This window comes from Gopherus evgoodei, unplaced genomic scaffold, assembly GCF_007399415.2.
Source record: "Gopherus evgoodei ecotype Sinaloan lineage unplaced genomic scaffold, rGopEvg1_v1.p scaffold_68_arrow_ctg1, whole genome shotgun sequence".
Classification (NCBI taxonomy): domain Eukaryota; kingdom Metazoa; phylum Chordata; order Testudines; family Testudinidae; genus Gopherus; species Gopherus evgoodei.
In genome coordinates, this window is record NW_022060089.1 from 226,438 (window position 1) to 238,360 (window position 11,923).

General features: G+C 47.3%; 1 pseudogene; it reads left to right on the plus strand.

Moving 5' to 3' along the window:
• Positions 1–969: 969 nt before the first annotated feature.
• Positions 970–3,105, plus strand: LOC115643730 (annotated as a pseudogene).
• The last annotated feature ends 8,818 nt before the right edge of the window (positions 3,106–11,923 follow it).

Below are 11,923 nucleotides of genomic sequence, written 5' to 3' on the forward strand. Positions count from 1 at the left end.
AACCTAAAGAACAGGTGTTGGAGTTACTATGTACTACAGAGTGATACACATACTAATCCCAGTGCCCATTACTACTCCAGATACAGACTTCAGACTGACAGAACAGAACTTGAGGAGAACCAGTCACCTATTAATCCAGGGACAGAGGAGCCCCTAGATTTTTGTTTGCTGACAATTGACTGACTGAGGGCTGAGACACAGGGATCTTTTCAGATTCTGAAGAAATCCCAATGACAGATGCTACATTTTACGTCCCACTCTAACCTGAGAAATCATCTCTGAAAGCAGATCACAGGAGAAATGATTGGTGGACATCTGTGTACTAAAGTACAGATGTGTAAATGTTATGAGAAAATTTTTCCATTCTAATACAAATATTACAACTCAAACTTTCAAGATATGCCTGTGTACTGAAAGCCAGCAGCAGAGTTGTTGGAATCTCTACAGGAAGGAGCAGTGGAAACTTTACTGCTTAATGGCTTTTGCTTTAGAAAGTATTTCAGAAGTGCTCCACATACTGTGTGCAATGGGTTTGTGCTATTAACCCATTGTTCAGTGAAGAGTTGGCTGATTCTTCCATCTGGTAACTGACCAGTATCTGTTTCTAATGGTTACATTCAGGTTCAAGAACACAATCCCTCTGCAATCCCTGGGCAAGAGTTTCCAAAAAGTAAAGTCATGAGAGAACAGAACTCCTGGCCTCTGTTTCAGCAGAGTAGAGCTCAGCTGCAGAAAAGGGGAGTGCAATAGGGGTTGTATGTAATTGACTCCCATCACCACTTACACAAGCATGGCTGAAGAAACTGACACACTCAAGCAGATATTAATGCAAACATAATGTTTTCACTGTTCACCCATATGTGACGCTAACCAAGCATCTGCCCAAATAAAGCAAATGTCTGTGTTAGCTTGTAACTTTCCAAATATCTACAGACCATCACCTGTGGAGAGGGTGCAGGTCCTGTGAGGATGAAGAGAAGCTTGTAGGATGATTGAACTTTCTGGATTCAGTCAACATAGGCCAGGCAAAGAACTTCAGCTTCTCTTGGAAGGATTTTTGGGGGTCAGAGTGTATCACTGGGATCATTTGGTAAGGAAAAGTTAACAGAGCCTGGTTCTTATCGAATTTACACATGTAAATCAGGAACAATGTTGTTCAAGTCAATGTTATTGAATTAAGAACTTGTGCCTAAGAATGTATCTGATGTACTGCAAGAGGCAGTGGCTGAATGTGGACTCTCAGGACTGGAGAATATAAAAAGTGTATATAATGAGACAATGAAATACGTTTATAAATAGCTTCAGTGCAGGACAGAAAAATACAATGACAGTTTTATCCATGCACTTCCTGTATGTTCACACTCTTCTCATGATAAAAATGGACCACTCTCAGAAGTGGAGGGCCAGAAAGAGTGTCTGTGGGAAAGTCACAATTATAAAATCACACAGCGCTCAAGTAAGTTGTGGATCTCCCAGCCACAAGATATCAGTTAGACCAAGAGTTTAATAGGATTCAAAGAGGGACTGGATGTTTATATAGATAACCAGAAAATCGAATTAGAATAGTGAGGATAGTTCCAAAAACTCTTCAACGGGTTGTAAAACTTCCTGATTTGCATTGAAAAAATTGTCTAATTAGTGGGTGCAGGTTATTTCAAAGCTCCCTATTGCAGGGCGTCTTCCACTTCCTCTGAAGCACCCGGAACAGGCCACTTCATACTAGGCTAGATCAGTGGTTCTCAAACGGTTGTACAGGTGACCCCTTTCCCACAGCAGCCTCTGAGTGGGACCCCCTCTTACAAATTAAAAACACTTGTTTATTTATTGAAAAGCATTATAAATGCTGGATGAATAACAGGATTAGGGGTGGAGGCTGACAACTCACTACCTGCCCATATAAAACCTCCTGACCCCCTGAGGGGTCCCGAACCCCAGTTTGAGAACCTCTGGGCTAGAGGGACTATGGGTCTGATGCACGATGGTAATGCCTATCTTCCTATGTGTTGTGTAAATCCAAGACTGTGTTTTTGCTGATCTTCCCTGAGCTCCTGGAAGTCTTTAGACTTGCACTGAGAGCAGAAAGATGTCTCATTAAATGTCTTCTAGTCTCCTTTTCTTTTTCCTTATAGGAAGGAAAGTTCAGAACTCCTCGGATCTGCCCAGTACATTATGTCAGCTGTCAATGACACCAACTACAACCCTGCAGTGTTCCTGCTCACCGGGATACCTGGGCTGGAAGATGTCCATCTCTGGATCTCTATCGTCTTCTGTTTAATGTATGTTTTTTCCATAGTAGGAAATTCAGTCATTCTGTTCATTATAAAAATAGATCCAAGCCTCCATGAGCCCATGTACATTTTCCTTTCCATGTTGGCCATCACAGACCTTGGCTTATCGATAGCCACCATGCCGACAATACTGAGTGTATACTTGTTTAACTCTAGGGAAATCAGCCTCAATGCCTGTTTTGCCCAGCTGTTCTTCATCCACTTGCTTATATGCTCTGAATCCTCTGTTCTCTTGTTGATGGCCTTTGACCGCTTCATCGCGATCCGTAACCCGCTGAGATATGCTTCCATCTTAACCCTGCCAAGAATAAGCAAGATGGGACTGGTGTGTGTGCTAAGATCGGTGTCTGTTATACTCCCAATCCCTTTTCTCCTTCAACGGTTCCAATATTGTCAGTCTAATATCCTCTCCCATTGCTACTGCATAAACCAGGAGGTCATGAAGTTGGCTTGTTCGGATATCAGAGTGAACAGCATCTATGGCTTGTTTATTACAGTTCTAATATTGGGGTTGGACTTGTTGCTCATCTTTCTCTCTTATGTGATGATCCTCAAAACAGTGCTGAGTATCGCGTCCTATGCGGAGTGTCTTAGGGCCCTGAACACCTGTGTCTCTCATCTCTGTGCCGTCCTGCTCTTCTATATGCCAATCACCGGCCTGTCTGTGATACACAGATTCGGGGAGGGCTCTTCTCCCTTGTTTCAAACTGTCCTTAGTTATATCTACCTGCTCGTCCCGCCCCTGATGAACCCAGTTGTGTACAGCATGAAAAGCAAACATCTTCATGCAAGGATAATCAGGGCATTCATCAAGTGAAGGGTCAGTTCAACGTCCAGCTGCAGGGCTGATGGAGTGATAAACAAAAAATACAGGCCACCTATTCCATCCTGGACTCTTAAATCTGAGAAGACATGAGCTAGTGATTTCCATTATGGAGAGACAGGTTCAGATGGAGTCTAAGGCCTGGAGCAATTGGAGAGCGGCTGGTGAGGGCGGACAGCACACTGGGGGAAGGAGACCAAGGCAGGCAGCAGCATTTAAAAGTGACTTTTTTTGTGAAGATCCAGGGAACTAGTAGGATATTGGTCAAAAAAGAGCCACATCAGTGGCTGCTCTGACCTCAGAATTCCTGTTGATACAGTTAATAAAAACAAGGGATGTGAATGCTGTTTCCCATTACACTTGGCCTGTCACTTGGCCTGTCACTGTGGTTAAACACTCACAGGCTATGAAAAACGGTGCAGCGCTGTTCTACTGTTACTGTCCTGGCCCTTCCTGAGAGCTCTGGGTGCTGCGAGTTCCTTGGGGGCTGCACCAGCTGTGGACAGGAGCTGTTCAAGGGGCACGGACACCCCACTGTCCCCTTATGCCCTCAGCCAGATGTTTGTGACTGAATCATGTCAGACCCATGATTAACACAGGAGCCCCGGGAGAAGGCATTCAGGCAAACCCTCTACCCCATTGTAATGGCTCTGGACACAGCACACCTCTGAGCCCACTCCCCACCAAGGCAGAGCTGCCTGTGTGAATGAGTTTCTGACACATAGGAGACCTGGCAAGAGACTGAGGCCCACGTTCCCTCATCCTCCCCTCCATTTGTGTTGCCCTAGCAATGAAATGGGAGTGGAAATAGCCCTCACATCCCCAACAAAGGCACAGCTAGTGCCTATCCCCTATTAAGAATGTGCATGGCCTTTCTCATCCGGCATGTGCATGTCTCATGTCTGAAGGAGAGGAAGAGACCCTCTGAGCGGTGCCGCAAGAACCAGTGATCCTTCGAGACAGTCACTGCTATATCCGGCTGTCTGTAGTGAAACCCTGTTTCTTACAATAGAAGGCTTTGTAGCCCAGTTCAGAGAGACGCAGTGTTTCTGCCACTGATGTACTGTGTGACTAGAAATATCGACTAACTAACCCTCAGTACCTTTGTTTGTGCCTGGAGAGGCTGGCTGTGTCACCAGCATAGCAGTGTGAAAGAAGCCAGCCCAGCTGAATGGTTAGGAGCTCAGCAGGTCCAACGGCTCCCAGACTGCACCCCGGGGTTGATGGCCGATCACAGTGGCACAACAAGCCGTGTGGAATGCATAGCTTGCTGTTCTTCATTTGATTTTCACTTCATACAGTGGCAGAGATTTTAAGTGAGGTTTATGTGAGGTGGCTTGAGCTCTGTCAAAGAGGTTTCCACTTTGTTATGATCTCTTTGCTTATTTGGGAAAAGGAAAGTAAGGACAGAAAAGCAGGAGAATGAGTGAGAGTGAAACTGTTGTGAAATTGGAGCCATGCAGATTGCAGGCAGAAGAAAAAGAAGATGAACATAAAAGACTTTTGGAGTTAAAAGAATTCCAGGTAAAAGATAGGGAAGCTCAGAAGCAAGCAGAAGGAGCTGCACACCAGAGAATTCTGGAACTCAAACAGGCAGAAATTGAGTAAAAGAAACTAGCCATGTAACTGCCAGGCAAAGAAATGGAGGAGAAGGGGAGAGAGAGAGAGAAGGCAACTGGGCCAGCAACAGCAGTTTTAGTTTGAGTATGTGGGAATGGGCTCAGGGCTAGGGGCAGGGGGTTATAGTGTAGGGTAGCTCTTACATCAGGGTTGCGGGAACCCTGTCTCCCACCGTCATGTACCTGCAGCTCCTAGAAGAAGGGGCCAGGGTGCTCCACTTGCTGCCCTCACCCACAGACTCCACCCCTGCAGCTCCTATTGGCTTCAGTTCCCATATGCTCAGGAGCTGCAGGGACACATGCAGGTGGGTAGATAGCCTGCCAGTCTTATCAACCCCCGCTCCCCACCAGTGGCGCGATGCTGCTTTCCCTGCCTTTCCACCATCAGAGGGGTTCCCACGCCATGTGTCACAACCACACCCTCCCCAGCACTAGCAGTGGTCCCAGGCCATCTCCACCAGCACCTACGATGTCCCCAGATGACCCCCCTCCCTTGGCACCCACAGCCCTCCAGCCAAGTTTTAGGTGGGGTACGTATTAAAAGTCATGTACAGGTCACAGAGCATGCGTTTTTGTTTATTGTGCAAGATCTGTCGATGACTTGTCCTAAAAATACTTGTGATTAAAATATAGCCTTATTGATGGCTCATAGACAAAGACAATGGACCATGGAAGAGCTTCGTCTTCCTGTGAGCGTTTCAGCCAGCCTGTCAGTAATGGATGCTATGACTCAGCGGAGCACCCAAGGACACGGGACCAGATCATTTGATACTGAACTCCCTTTCGGTACCTATATTTTTCCACGCTCTGGGCTGGGAACTTGTCTTGTTGCATATCTTGGCTGTCTCTGAGCCTCTGCACAGGTGGATAATAGCCCTGGCCTGCCTCACAGGGGTGGCAAGAGGATCAATACATTCCAGGTGCTCAGACTCTAAGATCAGGGCTGTGTCCGGGTTCCACAGAGCAACAATTCTGACATTGTCTGTCAAAGGCCTCTTACCACAGCCTCCTGTGACAGCTGGTTTCTGGGAAACCCTGTGACTCCAGCACCTTGGTGTCTATGGCAGATGTGGGGGTGCTTAGGAGTGACAGTGAGGGGTAGATAGTAGAATTCTGAGGGGAGTGTTGGAGTGTAACAATGATACCGAACCTTTCGGCACAGTCAGCAGACCGGAGTTTGCAGCCATTGAGGCTGAATGGGTCTAACTGCCAAACAATGGATCAACGGCCATGGTGGCCTCATCTTAGATGGTCTCATTGGGAGAAAGCCGTCTGAGGGCAAAGGTCAGCTTCACACCTTGGCCCCATAACACAGACACAGCTGAGCACTGTGGTGGCTGGGCCCAGGCTCACACAGGTTTCAACACAAGCTGCTTCCACAAGAAAGGAGCAAACAGATGGGAAGCTACTGTCAGGACACAGCGAAGCTAGGCTGGGTCTGAAGCAGGGCGTAGTCATGGATGGGCCTAGTTGGACCATGGCCCACTCATTTAGCACCCAGGCCCACCCAAATCAGGGCAAAGCCCCCCAATCCACTGGCTGGGACTACGGACCACAGCTCAGTGTCCAGCTGTGTACCTTTCCTGCCAGTCCCACATGATGATGCCCTGGGCACCCAGCCCAAATGGGATGTGCCTCGTGGGTGACAGTCTGGGCTAATAGCAGATTAGCCACTGGGTCTGGGCCAACAGGTCCGTCCCAATCCACTCCACCTGCACAGTGCTCCTGCGGAGAAGCAGGGTCCGAGCATGGGGGCTTGCCCTACTCCCTCCATCTGGTGCTCCTGCCGGGAATGGGTTGTGGTGTGGGAAGAGTGCAGGGCGGGGGGAGTGGAAGAAGCCTCCTCACCTGGACCCACTCGCTGGCAGTATTGTTGGACAGTGGTAGTGGGTCACTCCCGTGCACCTCAACCCTCCTCCCATGCAGGAGTGCTGGGCAGGGCAAGTGGGGCAATCCCCCCTGCCCAGACCCGACTAACCTGCAGGAGCACCGGGAGAAGCAAACTCCCATACACCAAACCCACTGTTTGGTAAGAGTGGGGCTGCGGAAGGGATGGGGAAGGATCCCCAGTTGTCCTGGCCCAGTCAGGGCCCAACAATTCCTAATCTCCCTCTGTGGGGAGAGACACAGATGGGATGTTGTTCCCAGCTCCAACAGTGGGACAATTAAGAACAGAAAAACACAAGAATGGCAATACTGGGTTAGACTAAAGGTCCATCTAGCCCAGTATTCTGTCTTCCTACAGTGGTGAATGACAGATGCTCCAGAGGGAATGAGCAGAACAGGTTATCATCAAGTGATCCATTCCATGTCGCCCATTCCAAGATTCTGGCAAGGAAGAGACTAGGGACACCATCCCTGTCCATTCTGATAATAACAATTAATGGATCTATCCTCCATGAAAGCACTCAGGCAGCTGAATTGAGTGAGTGACACCACCTGCTGTCATGCTGGGTGATAACAGAGATTGCACAGGCTGGCTGTGTTACCAAGAAAGCAGTGTAAGATTGGCCAGACAAGTTGCAGGGTTAAGGGGCACAGCAGTTCCCATGGCTCCCAGACTACACTCTTGGGTGACAATCTGTCACAGTGATCTGTGTTACTAAACTTCCTGCATTCATCAGTAATCTACATGGACTCCAGGGAGTTACTGATGAACCCAGGACGATGAGCACCACATACGCCTCCTCAGCCACACTGGAAAATTCATGGTGCGTAATAATAAGCAAAAACTTTCCAGAGCAAACCCCACAACTGGCAGCCAGAGGGCACAGCTGCATCAGGGGATACTTAGCCTGTCCTGGCCAATTATATCTGCCACCCATGGTTCCCAACATTCGCTTAGCTTTTTTTGACTTCTGCTGCATATTGAGTGGATGTTTACATAGAACTATCCACAGTGACTCCAAGATCCCTTTCTTGAGTGGTAACAGCTAATTTGGAAACATCATTTCACAGGTATAGTTGGAAGTACGTGTTCCAATGTGCATTACTTTGCATTTATTTACACTGAATTTCATCTGCCATTTTGCTGCCCAGTCACTGAGTTTTGTGAGATCACTTTGTAACTCTTCGCAGTCTGCTTTGGACTTAAATATATTGAATAATTTTGTCTTATCTGCAAATTTTGCCACCTCACACCTTACTCCTTTTTCTAGATCATTTATGACTTTGTTGAACAACACTGGTCCCAGTACAGACTCCCGGGGAACACCACTAATTACCTCTCTCCATTTTGAAAACTGACCTTTTATTCTTACCATTTGTTTCCTATCTTTAAACCTGTTACTGACTCAGGAGAGAACCTTCCTGCTTATCCCATGACTGCTTATTTTTTTTAAGAGCCTCTGCTGAGGGACCTTGTCAAAAGCTTTCTGAAAGTTCAAGTACACTATATCCTCTGGATCACCTTGCCAACATTCCTCTTGACCAGTTCAAAGAATTCTTATAGATTGGTGAGGCACGATTTCCCTTTGCAGAAGCTGTGTTGTCTCTTCCCCAGCAAATCAAGTTCCTGTATTTGTCTGATAATTGTCTTCTTTAATATAGTTTCAAACAATTTGTCTGATACTGAAGTTAGAATTACTTGCCTGCAATTTCTGGGATCACCTCTGGACCCTTCTTAAAAAATCAGCATCAAATTAGCTATTTGCCAGTCACCTGGTAGAGTGGCTGATTTAAACCATAGGTCACATAGCACTTTAAATAGTTCTGCAATTTGGTGTTTGAGTTCCTTCAGAACTCTTGGGTGAATCCCTTCTGGTCCTGGTGACTTATATTGTTTAATTTACCAGTTTGTTCTCAAACCTCTGTAATGGGTTGTCACCCCTGGGTTACAGTCTAGGAGCCGGTGGAATTGCTGAGCCCCCTAACACTTCAGCTGGGCTGTCCTTTCTCACACTGCTCTGCCGGTGACAAGCCAGGCTCTCCAGACCCCGTTATCAGCCCACATGACAGCAGGTGGCGCGACAGTCCCAGCTGAGCTATCTGAGTGCTTTACCAAAGCCACTCAAGGACAAATAGAACACAACAGCCAATTTCCTAGCTCCTCGGTGTTGCACAATTTCTGGGGAATAAACCCAGAATCACACTATCTTCAAATGCACGGGGATCTGTACAATGCAAATTCATGACTGTAGGTCATTTCACCCTCAGTGTGGGATAGATACGCAACAGCCTTTGTTTACAGAGTGACATTTTGGATCCCCAAGAGAAACTGGAGGTTTCTCATCTCCTTTTCCCTTGTAACATAAATGAAGGTTTCACTGACTGAGTCTGTGACTGCCCTCGGGGTATGGAATGGTGTAATCCTCCCAACCCATCCATGGCTGGGCTATTGTGCCCATCAGCTACACTAACCAGCCTTCCCATCTCTGTGCAGCCCCCTGACCCTGTGCAACAACCCCTAAACAGATCCTGTGGGCAGTGGCTGCTGTGACAGACCCCGGTAGAAAACCTCTGATGAACCTGTGCTACCACAGACCTGGAGAGTGTTCAAGAGCAGTTGTGGAGACACAAAGATTGTGGTTGGGTCTAGCTAGCAGTGGATCACTGACATCTGTGCATAGCTTTGGGACTCTCTGGATCCTGAGTTTCCTCTTTCATTCTTCTCCTATTGGAACGGTCCTCGGAATATTTCCATGTAGGAAGCCTTGTGGAATCTTCCTTCCCAGCTCTGCACCCTGGGTTTGTAATTCAGGAAAGGGGGCTGCTGGGGAGAAATCTAGTCCCATACTATTTATTTATTTATTTATTTATTTCATTTCAGCAAGATCACAGCTGTGATAGCATGATTGTTACCACTCAGCCACCCCCGAGATAGCCATGTGAGAGATTGGAACCACACAAACAGAGATGACAAGCTTATATAACAGGAAAAGATTCTGTAGCAGGACATGACAGTGCATCCCTTCTGATTTGGCCTCCCGCACTTTGTTATTGGCCGTGACGGTGTAAAAACTGGTGCACATTAATCCAAGCAGCTGAGGTTCCCTGATGGCCAAGTGCCCCCCAAGGGAATGTGCAAGCACACTTCATAAAGACAGTTCCCCTTCATCTGAACAGATACTGTCTCCTGCCTGTGCAAACTGTCTGATGACTCCTTGTTCTTTAGGGTGAAGACCTCTGGTGTCAATGGCTCCCCTTCCGACGTAATTGGGTACGTTGGCAGATTCCACTATCTTTAAAATGTGAAGTGAAGGGGAAAAGCTGTGAGCTGGTTCCATTTGCAGATGTTCTGTGCAGCCGCAGAGGGTTCAGCTGAGCAGTCGGAGTGTCTGAGTGACAGAGGCTGGAGGGCAGGCAGCACTAAGTAGCTTGGGAACTTCACCACTACATCTGACCATGGTCCTTGGGGGGTTGTTCAAGCTACACAGAAATCTCAGATTCAAAATGAGCTCAGAGAGTTAAAACCCCAAAGCCCTGAGTTTGGATTTCTCAAGAGGTTCCATTTCTAGAGATGCTGTGTGCTCTGGGCCCGATCCTGCCAGGGGCTGAGCGAGAGGATATCACACAGAATATCAGTGACTTGTTCCCCAATAGCCTCAGGTTTATTTGCTCCTCAAAATTTAATAATCAAATGCATTTTCAAAGGCTTTTTTTCTCCAGGTTAATTGTGAACGCAGGAATTCAGAGCCGATTGGTCTGCGGTGAAAGGTCCAGTGAGGCATATTTCTATTTCCTGAGTGGCTGAGGGCTCTAGAATTTCTGCCCTGTAGGTACCCTCAAAGTTCCCAGGTACCCGTCTCTGATCGAGTGCCACATATCAGGCCTCATACCTTTCCCTCTTATGGGATGGTATCCCACAATCCTCCCACCCTCAGACTGGCCCCTGGGCTACAGCACACTGCAGTTTGACTGTGCCTGCGCTGCAGGTCTGAGTGGGTTCAGCACCTGTGGTTCTTCCTTTTGGGAGGCTGTGAGTACAGGTGAGATGAGCGACCAGCCAGCCCTCTGGAACCAAAGTGGTGTGCAATTTGAATTGTAGGAATAAAGCGTAATATGGGAGAGTAAGAGGGTTTTCAAAAATCAGTCTGTACACGTCTCTTATCCCCAACCCTGCCACTCTAATGGGAACCCAGGCAGGCTGGGGCCTTCAGACTTCCCCAGTGGTGTCTGTGCTTGTCAGTCTGAAGAGTTTCTCAGCAACAGCTGCCCTACATCAATACAGACTTCCAGCCTGGCATAACAAGCTGGGTAAGGTGACTGGAGCCTGGAAAGAGGCTCTTCCCAGCTTGTAGCTCGGGTGTTGTCTCTGAACCCCCATGAAGTGCTCACTGAGTGATAACTTATCTTGAGCTGTTGTTTCTCATCCTGTTTGTTCTCCGGCAAGCTGCTATTACATTAAAAAGAGCCATACTGGTTTCACCCAATACAGCCGTAAGACAAACATCCCAAGAACTCAGTTTAACCTACACATTCATTATGACATCTCAGCTCCATACCTTTCTCCATACTGTTTTTGGGTGCTATGTGTTTTAGGAATACAGGACAGAGACAGGAAAGAGAGAGAGAGAGAGAGAGCAATAGACGACTTTCCTGTGTGAAACGAAGTTCCATTTCCCTGAATACTCCTGCATTCGACTTTGACATCCACTTCCTGCAAACCCTCATTGTGCCTGTTTAAAAGGTGTTGGGGGTACTATGTACTAGAGGGTGAGAGCTCAGGGAATGTAGAGTTTATATACTGATCCTAATGCCCATTACCACTCCGGGTACAGGATACAGACTGACAGAACAGAACCTGAGGAGAACCAGTCAGCTATTAACCCAGGGACAAAGGAGCTATAATGCTCCACATAGTGTTTGCAATGGGTTTCTGCTATTAACTCTTTGTTCAGTGAACAGTTGTAAAATTCCTTCACCTGGTAATGGACCAGTAGCTGTTTCTCACACTTACATTCAGGGTTAAGACCCAAACTCTCTGCAACACCTGTGCAAGACTTTCCAAAAAGTCATGAGAGCTTCCCAAGGCAACCCAGGGAGGGCTAAGTCTTGGGGGGGAAAGGAGCGGGGAAGGTTTATTTCTCCTTGTTTTAAGACCCAAGGGGTTTGGTCTTGGGTTCCCCAGGGAAGGTTTTGGGGTAACAGGAAGTATGCCAAACACTATATTTTTGGCTGGTGGCAGCATTATCAAATCTAAGCTAGGAATTAAGCTAAAAGGGTCCATGCAGGTCCCCACTTTTGGATGCTAA